The following is a 14,884-nucleotide window of genomic DNA, read 5'->3' as shown; positions in this document are numbered from 1 at the left end:
CCCTCGATCATGGGTTTCCCGATGGCATGCATTGGCATCAATGGTAAATCCCATTGACAAACGGCGGGGGTAGTGAATCCCGCCGCCAGCGAAGACGCACTTCCGAGGAATATCTGGCTGAAGGATCGGAGAATCCAGCGCCAGGCATGGACTCTTATTTCAGATGGGATTCATGAGCAGAATAATTAATATGAGACTGGGCGGGGAGAATCGGGAAACGTGATCCCATGGCGAGAATCGCACTTCCCAATTCTCATGAGACTTTCCACTTGAGCTGCCAATCTCGTGGACAATGGGTGCGGGCTCAGGATCGCGCCCGCGCATGTGTAAAGACAGATGAAAATGGGATAGACGAGAGTGAAGAATCTTCTGTTCATGCATGGTGACCTTCCTTATAGATGATATTTGTGGGTAACTTTACTGCAAATGAAAGGGCTTTGTTTGCAGAAATGCCTTTGTGCACTGCTGCCATTTGTGTACATGTGGCTTGCCATAGTCATGTGGCTTCTAAGGTCACCTTGGGTAAAGCAAAGGCTTTACGTAGAAGCCATTTTTACCTATCTCATGGATTGGATTTGTTTATTGTCACGTGTACCGAGGTACAGTGAAAAGTATTTTTCTGCGAGCAGCTCAACAGATCATTAAGTACATGAGAAGAAAAGGGAATAAAAGACAATACATAATAGGGCAACACAACATATACAATGTAACTACATAAGCACTGGCATTGGATGAAGCATACAGGGTGTAGTGTTAATGAAATCAGTCCATAAGAGGGTCATTTAGGAGTCTGGTGACAGTGGGGAAGAAACTGTTTTTGAGTCTGTTCGTGCGTGTTCTCAGACTTCTGTATCTCCTGCCCGATGGAAGAAGTTGGAAGAGTGAGTAAGCCGGGTGGGAGGGATCTTTGATTATACTGCCCGCTTTCCCCAGGCAGCTGGAGGTGTAGATGGAGTCAATGGGTGGGAGGCAGGTTTGTGTGATGGACTGGACGGTGTTCACCACTCTCTGAAGTTTCTTGCGGTCCTGGGCCGAGCAGGATCATGGAACATTCATCTTCTATTCACAGAGAAGGCAAGTCTAGTCTACTCTTTTAGTTAACCAAAAGAAATAAATTGAACAAAAAAAATCAATAAATGGGAGGGGGGTGAGAGCACTGTAACAAAAAAATTGAAAACTTCAAACAAAACTTACAAAATCAAATTAAAATAGTGTTGCCAGGGGTGATGTGGCTCAGCCCCGCTGGCGGAGCCCACCGGTTTTAGAAGACCAGAAGCGCAATGATGGACACCACATGCTCCTTCTCCAGGGACACCTGGATCAGAACATAGCCACAGAAGATGGTCGGGTCGGATAACCCCCTTGACCACCTCCTACCTGGACCTACTGAAGGCAACCTTGGCCAGGCCCAGGAACAGGCTTATGAGAAGGTCTACCTCCCTCCCCGCAACCCCCTCCACATCTGCTGTCCAAAGATTAGGAGTCTGGGACTAAGTTAAACCAAAAATTGTGGAGTTGTCCTTTCAAAGAACTGAGAAGGGGCTGCAACCTTGGAAAATCTATATAAAGGTGGAACACGGACTCCCCTCGGCCATAGGAAAACAATGCTGCCTGGGAGTCCATGAACCATTGCATGCAACAGCCTCCATTGGAAAAAGGGAGGACTCCCACATAGACAGCCCTGCACTGGGACCTCCTTGTCCTGACAGTGGAGGAATGTAGGAAGATGAAGGGTTTGCAGAAGCAGGCTATACAGGAAGATGCTCCGTACCGAATGGAAAGGTCCAAAGGGAACTTCTGCAAAGTGGTTCAATTTGTGGGGTTGCAGTTCCTGGGGGAGGTGTTGGGATACAACAATATGGAATTCCGTCCAAACGGGGGTCAATTTGCAAAGAGGTCAACCGTGTGCATTATCCACCTCAACTCAACGAGTGTCATTGGGTGCGAGCACCAGTGTTTTCAGGCTGTGAATGGCTTTAATGATGAGCTGGACATTTACTAATGTATACACATGGCATGTTCGTGTGGCATCATCCAGTCCTCTCCTCTGCCATCCACCATGTCCCCAATTTGGATCACCCCCCACGGCCTGAGACCTCTCTGCCACCAGGTATCGGAATCCATGGTTGAATTCTCCACTGTTGGGTTTCTCCGTTCTCGCCAGCAGTGCACCCCTACTCACATGTTTCCGGGTGGCATGGAATTACCATTGGCAAGTGGTAGGAACAGAGAATCCCACTGCCAGTGAACTGTGCGCCACCAAGGAACACGTGGCTGGGTGGGCCGTAGAATTCAGCTCCATATTGATGGAGGTGCAGAATCCTGGGCAGTACTGTTGGTAGCCACTACTCCTGATGGGAGAGAATTCCAGCATGTGGCAACCATATCCCAGAGCTTGATCAGTTCCCTGTAAATTGGGGGTCATGGAGACCTCCCAGGTCTAAAAACAGGAGCTCCAGGTCATAGGTGATGCCATGAACCAAGTGAAAAAATTGGTCATCAGAGCAAGTCTCATATATGTAAACTTTCCTCATAAGTTAACATTTTTTGCATAAATATATTTCTGGTGAACCTGCACTGAATTCCTTCTGAGAAGAATATATCCTTTGAGGTACGGTGCACAGCAGAGTTGGGGGTCCAACTAGAGCTTTATACAATTGTCCCAGCCCTTTATATGCCAGCCCTCTTGAGATCAAGGCCAATATTCCATTAGCCTTATAAATTATTTTTTTGCACTTGTCCATTAATGTCTGGTTATAGCCCTGTGAAACAGAATTAGAGAAGGCAGGTTGTACTAACATGTCCAGACTTGTATGGATGGGTCGATTAATGCCCGTCATAAGGTCATGGTCAACAGAGAAAATGCCTCAGGTGTTATTGCACCTGCAATTGTTGGCCCCCTCAATTGTTCGTAACCGCAAAGGGAGAAAGGTATTCGTCACCTCTTTGGAGTGAATAAAATGCCAGCAGCAGCCAAATAGAATAAAAGGACATTTTAACCAGTTTAAAAACAGGAAGAGCATGCAAAATGACCAACAGGTAAATTAAATATGTTTTTTTAACCAGCAGTAGAAACCACCTTCATTGTTGAAGCCTCCGACATCAGCTGCTGCTCAGGTGCTTGGTAGCGCCCTCACCTCTGTGTCAGCAGGTCATGGGTTCAAGCCCACTTCAGATACCTGAAGGCAATATTCTCAGCTGATTTCCCAGCTCAGTGCTGAGCAAGAGCGACAGCCTCTCATTGATGCTTATCTTTGGGATGAAATGTCAGGTCAAATCGTTTTTTTACATCACAGAAGAGGAAGGGAATTTTCCCACAGTGTCATAGCCAATAATTATGCTTCAAGCAAACGTGTTTTTCTCCTGAAAGATGCTGGAAGACCTGTTGAGTTTTTCCAGCATCCTCTGTTCTTGTTTTGGATTCCAGCATTTGCAGTATTTTTGCTTATTTTATCATTATCTCGTTGCTATTCATAGGAACGTAGGAATTTGGAGCAGTAGATGGAGGCAATTCAGCCCTTCGAGCCTGCTCCGCCATTCAATCAGATCATGACTGATCTCTTCCTGGTCTCAAAGCCACTTCCCTACCGATTCCCCATGACCCTTTAACCCGTTTTTAAAAAATCAGAAATATATCTATCTCCCTCATGAAACCATTTAATGTTCCAGGGATCTTGCTGTGCACAAATTGACTGCTGCGTTCCCTACCTTACCACGGTGAATCTACTTTTTTTTCAAAGTACTCCAATTACTGGGAATCACTTTGTGGGTGCCCTGAAGTTGTGAAAGTTGCTATAAAAATGCAGTTTTTTATTTTCCTCCAATTGATCAGGTCAGGCTTTTGGGCGCCCACTATTTGAGTCACAACCTTGCTGGGGGCAGAGCTTCATCCAAAGACCAAAACTTCACGTTATTTAAAGATTGGAACAAGAAGGTTGATGATGTGCTTTTCCTGGATAAACTTGGCATGCAAAATTAGACTCCCAGATTTTACAGCCTGTGCCCACTTCCAGCAAGGCCCCAAGTCCCAGGAAAAACTCCTGCTCCCGAAGTTTGCGAGAGATTGATGGAAACAATTGTGCAGCCCAAAGACGGAAAGGTTGAAGAATGTGAAAGGTGTTGGACTGGTGAACTGATTAAATAAATGAGACCATTCGACACATAGAGTCATAGAGTCATACAGCACAGAAACTGGCCCTCCGGCCCACCATGCCTGTGCTGACCATCAAATACCAATCTATACTAATTCCATTTACTAGCACTTGGTCCATAGCTTACTTAGTCTTGACGATTTAAGTACTTGCCCAGATGCTTCTTAAATGTTACCTCCACCACCCACTCAGGCAGAGCAATTGAAAAATCATAAAAGATTCATAAAATATTCAGGAAAAAAGGGGATGCCTCCGGTATTCAGTAATGCAGAAAAAATGGCTACAGCACATACCCACCCCCCACCTCCTGTGACTCACCAGATGGAGGGCAACACCTCTATAGAGTGTCCTGCAAGCCCTGGACCCCGGAACTGTAGAAGACTCAGCTGTTGTTTGGACTGGGGGCCTCAAAGTCATCCGAGAGTCTGAGCCCTCTGGTCTGCCCTGGGAGGTCACCTCCAGGCAACTTCCATGTTCCTGGCCCCCCAGGGGAAGGCCCACAGACCAAATAGAAAATGTGGCTGTGGTCCAACCTGATCCAGACTCCAGGAAAATCTTGGGGGTGGGTGGAATGGTGCCAGTGAACTGACACATGAATGGCAGTGCAGAATTATGTACACTGACTGTCTCCGTTGCCACCCCAGTGAGAACAGGAGATATATTCTTCCCCTTGTCTCACGGGATCAGAGGTGAGCTGGCAAGATGGATACAGAACCGGCTAGGTCATAGAAGTCTTACAACACCAGGTTAAAGTCCAACAGGTTTGCTTCAGATCACTAGCTTTCGGAGCACTGCTCCTTCCTCAGGTGAATGAAGAGGTATGTTCCACAAACATATACTTAGACAAAGTCAAAGATGCAGACAATGCTTTGAATGTGAGCATTTGCAGGTAATTAAGTCTTTACAGATCCGGAGATAGGGGTAACCCTAGGTTAAAGGGGTGTGAATTGTCTCAAGCCAGGAAAGTTGGTAGGATTTCACAAACCCAGGCCAGATGGTGGGGGATGAATGTAATGCGACATGAATCCAAGCTCCCACTTGAGGCCGTACTCATGTGTGCGGAACTTGGCTATAGGGTTCTGCTCGACGATTTTGCGTTGTCGCGCGTCTTGAAGGCTGCCTTGGAGAACGCATACCCGGAGATTAGAGGAAATGCCCTTGACTGCTGAAGTGTTCCCCAACTGGAAGGGAACATTCCTGCCTGGCGAGTGTCGTGCAATGTCCGTTCACCCGTTGTCGCAGCGTCTGCATGGTCTCGCCAATGTACCACACTTCGGGACACCCTTTCCTGCAGCGTATGAGGTAGACAACGTTGGCCGAGTCACACGAGTATGTACCGTGTACCTAGTGGGTGGTGCTCACGTGTAATGGTGGTACCCATGTCGATGATCTGGCACGTCTTGCAGAGATTGCCATGGCAGGGTTGTGTGGTGTCGTGGTCGCTGTTCTGAAGGCTGGGTAGTTTATTGCAAACAATGGTTTGTTTGAGGTTGCGTGGTTGTTTGAAGGCAAGTAGTGGGGGTGTTGGGATGACCTTGGCAAGATGTTAACCTTCATCGATGATGTGAAGGCTGCAAAGAAAATGTCGTAGTTTCTTCGCTCCAGGGAAGTACTGGACGACGAAGGGTACTCTGTTGGTTGTGTCCCGTTTTTGTCTTCTGAGGTGGTCGGTGCGGTTTTTTGCTGTGGCACGTTGGAACTGTCATCGACGAGTCGAGTGCCATATCCCGTTCGTACGAGGGCATCTTTCAGCGTCTGTAGATATCTGTTACGCTCCTCCTCGTCTGAGCAGATCCTGTGTATACGGAGGGCTTGTCCATAGGGGTGGCTTCTTTAATGTGTTTAGGGTGGAAGCTGGAGAAGTGGAGCATCGTGCGGTTATCCGTGGGCTTGCGATAAAGTGAAGTGCTGAGGTGACCGTCCTTGATGGAGATGAGTGTGTCCAAGAATGCAACCGATTTTGGAGTGTTGTCCATGGTGAGACTGATGGTGGGATGGAACTTATTGATGTCATCGTTTATTCATTTCAGTGATTCTTCGCCGTGGGTCCAAAGGAAAAAAAAGTCAGCGATGTATCTGGTGTATAACGTCAGTTGAAGGTCTTGTGCGGTGAGGAGGTCTTATTCAAATTTGTGCATGAAGATGTTGGCATAGCGAGGTGTGAATTTGGTTGCCATGGCTGTTCCGTGCCTCTGGATGAAGAACCTGTCATCGAAGGTGAAGATGTTGTGATCCAGAATTAAGCGGATGAGTTGCAGAATTGCGTCTGGAGATTGGCAGTTGTCGTTGTTGAGTATTGAGGCTATTGCAGCAATGCCGTCGTCATGGGGGATGCTGGTGCAGAGTGCTGAGACGTCCATTGTGACAAGGAATGTTCCTGGTTCAACTGGTCCATGGGTGCTGAGTTTCTGTAGGAAGTCCGTCGTGTCGCGACAGAAGCTGGGCGTACCTTGTACGATGGGTTTCAAGATGCCCTCGATGTAGCCAAGAGGTTCTCACACAGGGTCCCATTGCCTGATGCGATAGGACGGCCTGGTGTGGTGGCCTTGTGTATTTTCGGGAGGCAGTAGAGATCTCCAACGCGGGGAGTACGTGGCATGAGAGCACGTAGGGTGCTCTGAAGGTCAGGATCCAAGGTCTTGATCAGTCTGTTGAGTTGGCGGGTGTGTTCCTTGGTTGGATCTGCGGGTAACTGCCTGTAGTCTTGGTCGCATCTGCACCATCTGTGTACAGAAACTCAGCACCCATGGACCAGTTGAGCCAGGAACATTCCTCATCACAATGGACGTCTCGGCACTCTACACCAGCATCCCCCATGACGACGGCATTGCTGCAACAGCCTCAGTACTCAACACCGACAACTGCCAATCTCCAGACGCAATTCTGCAACTCATCCGCTTCATTCTGGATCACAACGTCTTCACCAGCTTCTTCATCCAGACGCACGGAACAGCCATGGGAAACAAATTCACATCTCAATATGTCAACATCTTCATGCACAAGTTTGAACAAGACCTCCTCACCGCACAGGACCTTTAACCGATGTTATACACCAGATACATCGATGACATTTTTTTCCTTTGGACCCATTGCGAAGAATCACTGAAACGACTACACAATTACATCAATAAGTTCCATCCCACCATCAGACTCACCATGGACTACACTCCAAAATTGGTTGCATTCTTGAACACACTCATCTCCATCAAGGACGGTCGCCTCAGCACTTCGCTTTACCACAAGTTCACGGATAACCTCACGATGCTCAACTTCTCCAGCTTCCACCCTAAACACATTAAAGAAGCCATCCCCTTTGGACAAACCCCCCATATACAGAGGATCTGCTCAGATGAGGAGGAGCGTAATAGACATCTACAGATGCTGAAAGATGCCCACGTACAAATGGGATATGGCGCTCGACTCATCGATCGACAGTTCCAACGCGCCACAGCAAAAAACCGCACCGACCTCCTCCGAAGACAAAACGGGACACAGCTAACGGAGTACCCTCCGTCATCCAGTACTTCCCCGGAGCGGAGAAACTACGACATCTTCTTTGCAGCCTTCAACACGTCATCGATGAAAATGAACATCTTGCCAAGGTCATCCCCACATCCCCACTTCAAACCACTGTGCAACATCAAACAAACCATTGTTTGTAGCAAACTACCCAGCCTTCAGAACAGCGACCACAACACCAGACAACCCTGCCATGGCAATCTCTGCAAGACGTGCCAGATCATCGACATGGGTACCACCATTATACGTGAGAACACCATCCACTAGGTACGCGGTACATACTCGTGCGACTTGGCCAATGTTGTCTACCTCATACGCTGCAGGAAAGGATGTCCCGAAGCGTGGTACATTGGCGAGACCATGCAGACCCTGCGACAACGGGTGAACGGACATCGCACGACAATCGCCTGGCAGGAATGTTCCCTTCCAGTCGGGGAACACTTCAGCAGTCAAAGGCATTTCCTCTAATCTCCGGGTAAGCGTTCTCCAAGGCGGCCTTCAAGACGCACGACAACGCAGAATCGCCGAGAAGAACCCTGTAGCCAAGTTCCGCACACATGAGTACGGCCTCAAGTGGGAGCTTGGATTCATGTTGCATTACATTCACCCCCCCCACCATCTGGCCTGGGTTTGCGAAATCCTACCAACTATCTTGGCTTGAGACAATTCACACTTCTTCAACCTGGGGTTACCCCTATCTCTGGATCTGCAAAGACTTAATTACCTGCAAATGCTCGTATTCAAAGCATTGTTTTGCATCTTTGACTTTGTCTAAATATATGTTTGTGGAATATACCTCTTCATTCACCTGAGGAAGGAGCAGTGCTCCGAAAGCTAGTGATTTGAAACAAACCTGTTGGACTTGAACCTGGTGTTGTAAGACTTCTTACTGTGCTCACCCCAGTCCAACGCTGGCATAGAATCATAGAATTTACAATGCAGAAGAAGGCCATTCGGCCCATCGAGTCTGCACATCATAGGTCATAGAAGGCAGAGAGAAGCAATGGAAGGGTGCTTTTCTGATTGGAGGGCTGTGACTAGTAGTGTTCCGTAGGGATCAGTGCTGGGACCTTTGCTGTTCATAGTATATCTAAATGATTTGGAGGAAAATGTAACTGGTCTAATGAGTAAGTTTGTGGACGACACAAAGGTTGGTGGAATTGCGGTTCGCAATGAGGACTGTCAGAGGATACAGCGGGATTTAAACCGTTTGGAGACTTGGGCGGAGAGATGGCAGATGGAGTTTAATCCGGACAAATGTGAGGTAATGCATTTTGGAAGGTCTAATACAGGTAGGGAATATACAGTGAATGGTAGAACTCTCAAGAATATTGACAGTCAGATCGATCTAGGTGTACAGGTCCACTGGTCACTGCAAGGGGCATCACAGGTGGAGAAGGTAGTCAAGAAGGCATACGGCATGCTTGTCTTCATTGGCCGGGGCATTGAGTATAAAAATTGGCAGGTCATGTTGCAGCTGTATAGAACCTTAGTTAGGCCACACTTGGAGTATAGTGTTCAATTTTGGTCGCCACACTACCAGAAGGATGTGGAGGCTTTAGAGAGGGTGCAGAAGAGATTTCCCAGGATGTTGCCTGGTATGGAGGGTATTAGCTATGAAGAGAGGTTGAATAAACTCGGTTTGTTCTCACTGGAACGAAGGAGGTTGAGGGGCGACCTGATAGAGGCCTACAAAATTATGAGGGGCATAGACAGAGTGGATAGTCAGAGACTTTTTCCCAGGGTAGAGGGGTCAATTACTAGGGGGCATAGGTTTAAGGTGCGAGGGGCGAGGTTGAGAGGAGATGTACGAGGCAAATTTTTTACACAGAGGGTAGTGGGTGCCTGGAACTCGCTGCCGGAGGAGGTGGTGGAAGCAGGGACAAAAGTGACGTTTAAGGGACACCTTGACAAATACATGAATAGGATGGGAATAGAGGGATACAGATCCCGGAAGTGTGGAAGATTTTAGTTTAGACGGGCAGCATGGTCGGCGCAGGCTTGGAGGGACGAAGGGCCTGTTCCTGTACTGTACCTTTCTTTGTTCTTTGTTATTTGATACTGGAGTTTTTGTTGAGTTCCTTTTCCCATTGTTGAGCTGCTATTGCTGATCTTATGGAGCTGGTGTAGAGATATAAACCTGACATGCTGGCAACTCATGTGGTACAGTGTTACATGCATAGGAATTTACACCAATAGGTGCAGAGCATTCAGCCCAATTGATCCCTGTTGGATTATACCCTCTTGGCAAGCAGATGGTTCCAATCACTTTTACCCATCACCTTCCAATATCCATTCAACCCCTTTCAGAATCACCATTACATATGCTTTTTGTCAAATGTTTTGACCTGGGATGTGGTGTTACTGGCTGGATCAGCATTTATTACCCATCCCTAATTGCCATTTCAGGGTCAATCACATTGCTGTGGTTCTGGAGTCACATGTAGGACAGATCGGGTGAGGGTGGCAGATTTCCTTCCCAAAGGGACATTCCTGAACCAGATGCGTTTTTACAACAATTAACATCGTTAGACTTTTAATTCCAGATTTTTAAAATTGAATTCAAATTTCACCACATGGGGGCAGCACGGTGGCGCAGTGGGTTAGCCCTTCTGCCTCATGGCGCCGAGGTCCCAGGTTCGATCCCGGCTCTGGGTCACTGTCCGTGTGGAGTTTGTACATTCTCCCTGTGTTTGCGTGGGTTTCGCCCCCACAACCCAAAAAATGTGCAGGTTAGGTGGATTGGCCACGCTCAATTGCCCCTTAATTGGAAAAAGAAATGAATTGGGTACGCTAAATTTAAAAAAAAAGAAAAAGATTTCACCACATGGTGGGGTTTGAACCCGAGCTCCCAGAGCATTATGCTGCATCTCTGGATGACTAGGCCAGTGACCATACCACAACGCCACCACCTCCCATGTTCATGTTCACCTTCCTAATAATATGTAAATTATTCAAAGACCCATCAAGTCACACAGTTATCCTGACAGGACTGTTTTTTGTTTTTTTTTAATTTATAGCACCCAATTCTTTTTTCCCAATTAGGGGCAATTTAGTGTGGCCAAAGCACCTACCCTGCATATCTTTTTGGGTTGTGGGGGTGTGACCCACGCAGACACGGGGAGAATGTGCAAACTCCACATGGACAGTGACCCGGAGCCGGGATCGAACCCGATCCTCGGCACCGTGAAGCAGCATTGCTAATCCCTGCGCTACCATGCCGCCCAAGGCAATTTTGATTGTAGAGCTGTTTTAAAAAAAAAAAATTTAGAGTACCCAATTATTTTTTTCCCAATTAAGAGGCAATTTAGCGTGGCCAATCCATCTAAACTGCACATCTTTGGGTTGTGGGGGTGCAACCCAAGCAGACAAGGGGGAGAATGTGAAAACTCCACATGGACAGTGACCGAGGGCCGGGATTCAAACCCGGGTCCTCAGCGCCATAGGCAGCATTGCTAAGCACTGCAGCACCGTGCTGCCCTGATTGTAGAGCTGTTTTGGCAAAAATGTATCTCTGGTTATTTTAAATCTTCACTGTTTCCTGTATAAAGTAAATATAGTCAAGTTGTATCTTAACAAACCTTATTATCGTTGAAAAGTCACACATGGTGCCTCCACAGAATCTAAATATACTGCTGCAAGATGATTGTCAAGTTGAATGTTGTATTTCACTGGATTTACATTCAAACATACATAAATAACCACAGTTGGATTCGCTTAAAATCACGCCTCAGATGTTCTGCTTCTTCTTGCTGAATACATTCGGTCTCTATTCTCTGTAGTTTAGAAGAATGAGAGGCGATCTCATTGAAACCTATAGGGGGCGATTCTCCGATATTGAGCCCAAGTGTTTGCGCCGTCGCGTTTCACAATGGCGCGAACCGGGCCCTGGTACGACTGATTCTGGCCTCCACAGGGGGCCAGCACGGTGCTGGAGCGGTTCATGCCGCTCCAGCCTCCTTTCGCAGCGTCAAATGGGCGCCACGCCAACCCGCACCTACACAGTTGGGCCGCGCCAACCTGCGCATGCGCGGGGGACTTCTTTAGCGCGCCGGCCCCGACTCAACATGGAGTCGGTGTTCAGGGGCCGGCGCACCAGAAAGTAGGCCCGGAGGGGGTGAGAGGCCGGACCGCCAATTGGTGGGTCACGATCACGGGCCAGACACCATCGGAGCCCCCCCCCCCCCCGTGAAGGAGCCCCCCTCCCCCTCCCCACCGGCCGCCCCCCGACCATTCCCGCAGAGTTCCCGCTGGCGCCGTTCACACCTGGTCTCTGCCGACGGGAACTCTGCGCGAAGGATTGGGCGGTGGCCTGTGGGGCGGGGAAAGGTGATCCTTCACCGGGATGGGTCTCCGATGGAGTCAGGCCCACGATCGGGGCCCACCGATTGGTGGGCCGGCCTCTCCCCCTCCGGGCCTACTTTGTTGCGCGGCCGGCCCCTGAACACCGATGCCATGTTGATATCGGCATGGCCGCTCGGCCCATCCGGGCCGGAGAATCCGATTCCAGCAGCCTGTGGCTGGCGCGCGCCAAACGCGCCGGCGCAAATGGCGCCGATTCTCCGCACCTCGGAGAATCGCGCGCGGGCGTCGGGGCGGCGTGGCGCGGTTGCAGCGATTCTCCGGCCCGGCGCGGGGCTCGGAGAATCACCCCCATAATATTCTGGAGAAGTTTGACAGGGTGGATACTGAGAGATTGTTTCTATTGGGCGGGACATCTAAAATAGGGGTGGACACAGTCTCGGGAATCGGAGCCGATTAATTAGGACTGAGATGAGGAAAAATTTCTTCACTCAAAGGATTGTGAATCATTGGAATTCTCTACCCCAGAGGGTGAGAATGTTCCATCGTTGAATATATTTAAGGCTGGGATAGATGGATTTTTGGTATCTCAGAGAATTAAGGGGTATGGGGAGGGAGCGGGAAACTGGAGTTGAAATTCAAGATTAGCCATGATCGTATTGAATGGTGGAGCTGACTCAATGGGCCAAATGGTCTATTCCTGCTCCTATTTCTTATCCTGTATTCTTAAAAGGGTCTGATTCTATAATCCCCCAAATAATGATATAAAATAGGCAGTAATGGGAACAAATTTGGGTAAGGTAACCTTTTGTCAGCACTAAATGTTTGGAATGAGCTACACTCTTACCCTCTTCCATATGGTGTGTCTGTATGTGTGAGTGTGTATGTATATCTGTAAGTGTGTGCGTGTATCTGTATGTGTATACGTGTATCTGTATGTGTGTATGTCTGTATGTGTGTCTATGAGTGTGTGTGCCTGTATGTGTGTGTGTCTATATGTGTGAGCATGTGTCTGTATATGTCCACATGTGTTTATGTGTGTCTGTATGTGTGTGTGTGTGTCAATATGTATGTCTGCATGGTGTCTTTATCTGTGTCTGTACATGTGTGTGTCTGTATGTGTGTGTAACTGTCTGTATGTGTATCTATATGTGTGTCTATATGTGTATCTGTATGTGTGTGTGTATCTATATGTGTGTCTATATATGTGTGTGTCAAATGTGTGTCCATATGTGTGTCTATATGTATGCCTGTATGCGTGTGTGTATGTCAGTGGGATAGTGCACACTGTGGGTTGTCTCAAATAAATGTGTACCTAGGCAGGGGAAGGTGGTTCTCCAAGCCCCTGTTCCCAGCAGGGAGATGAGACCACAGAGATTGTAGGTTTGGGACAGGTTTACAACACTGTAGCCCCAGGACTCTGACCGGCGCTCCCAATGAGCTTGGGTCCTTTTTGGAAGCTGAGCATCTTGGAATCACTCTTTATACCTTTACACTTTTTGCTGCCCCTGACTCGCCTATTTATTTTTTTTTAAAAAAGCAGTGTGGCTTCATAAAACAAAATTGCCCTAAATTTAGTAACAAATTTGCACATTCTATTGCTGGGTTGGGTCTGTGTTACAGCTAACCGAAGAGTGATTGATGTTAATTGGGGGGCATGGATATTTTGGAGTTTTAACAATGGGGTGCAGTTGGCATCAGGATGGGTGGGACCTCTTGCACATTTCTGTTCATGGAAATAATGAGGGAATTATTAACCTGGGAGAGCATGTGTGTTTGGGTAGTGGGGGGATTAAAAACTGCCAAATGTCAGTGTGTCAGCAAGTCAGTTCTAACCTTCTGACTTCAGTATTTAACTGGACTGCACAAGATTGTGTGCATGCAAACCCCTCGGGAGAAGAAGGTTGTCAATTATCATGTTAGTTGCTTCGTTGCTTCGTTAGAACAATATTGCAGCTATTTGGAAGCTTATTGATGCATCCGCAGGTCTGTGCTGTTTCCTGAAACTTGGCAGTGAAGGCAAGGTGAGAATATAATGGTGACTGAAGGACTGAATAAATATTCAGAGCAGGATTTACAATTGTTTTTATCTTGACAGCTGGAAAAGGTTTGTTTGCGATGCTTTTGTTTAGCGGCTGCTTGCTCTCAACATACTGGAATTTTTCCCGAATCATATTATGGGCGGCACGGTGGCACAGTGGTTAACACTGCTGCCTCAGAGCGACAGGGACCCAGGTTCGATTCTGACCTTGGGTGACTGCGTGGAGTTTGGCCTTTCTCCCCATAACTGCGTGGGTTTCCTCCAGGTGCTCCTGTTTCCTCCCACAGTCCAAAGATGTGCAGGTGAGGTGGATTGGCCATGCTAAATTGCCCCTTAGTGAAGGAAAATGTGCAGGTTAGGGGGAATTGTGGGGTTGGGGCGGAGGAGTGGGCCTAAGTGTGGGTGTTCTTTTGAAAGGTTTGCACAGACCTGATGGACCAAATGGCCTCCTTCTGCACTGTTGGGATTCAATGGATATTAAGGTGGGCGCGCTAAAACTGCCATAGATTAGGTTAGATCTCAGATGAGGGGCTGGATCTTCGGGCCCAGCTCACCCACTGCAATTGTTCAGACCCAACGAAAGTCAATGAACATTTGGCTGGGCCACTGCACATATATCTGTGCTGCTGATGCACAATCAATACTCTTGAGACCACGAGGAGTCATATCGATTCAATTTAATCAGATAGAACTGTACCCAGCAGCGATGTTACAGAAGTGAAGGCTTCTGGGACGGCACCGGTTCTTATACCCCGCCTCTCAGGGCGGGGCTATGTACATTACCCAATGGTAGACCTCGCGGTCTAGCCAATGGTCATTCACCTTTCAGGTACTGCAATACCTGGTATTACCACATTCACCCCCTGTTAAA

The sequence above is a fragment of the Scyliorhinus torazame genome, chromosome 17 (genome assembly GCF_047496885.1).
Source record: "Scyliorhinus torazame isolate Kashiwa2021f chromosome 17, sScyTor2.1, whole genome shotgun sequence".
Classification (NCBI taxonomy): domain Eukaryota; kingdom Metazoa; phylum Chordata; class Chondrichthyes; order Carcharhiniformes; family Scyliorhinidae; genus Scyliorhinus; species Scyliorhinus torazame.
The sequence above is the reverse complement of the archived record's forward strand: the minus strand, read 5'-3'. Positions refer to the sequence as shown.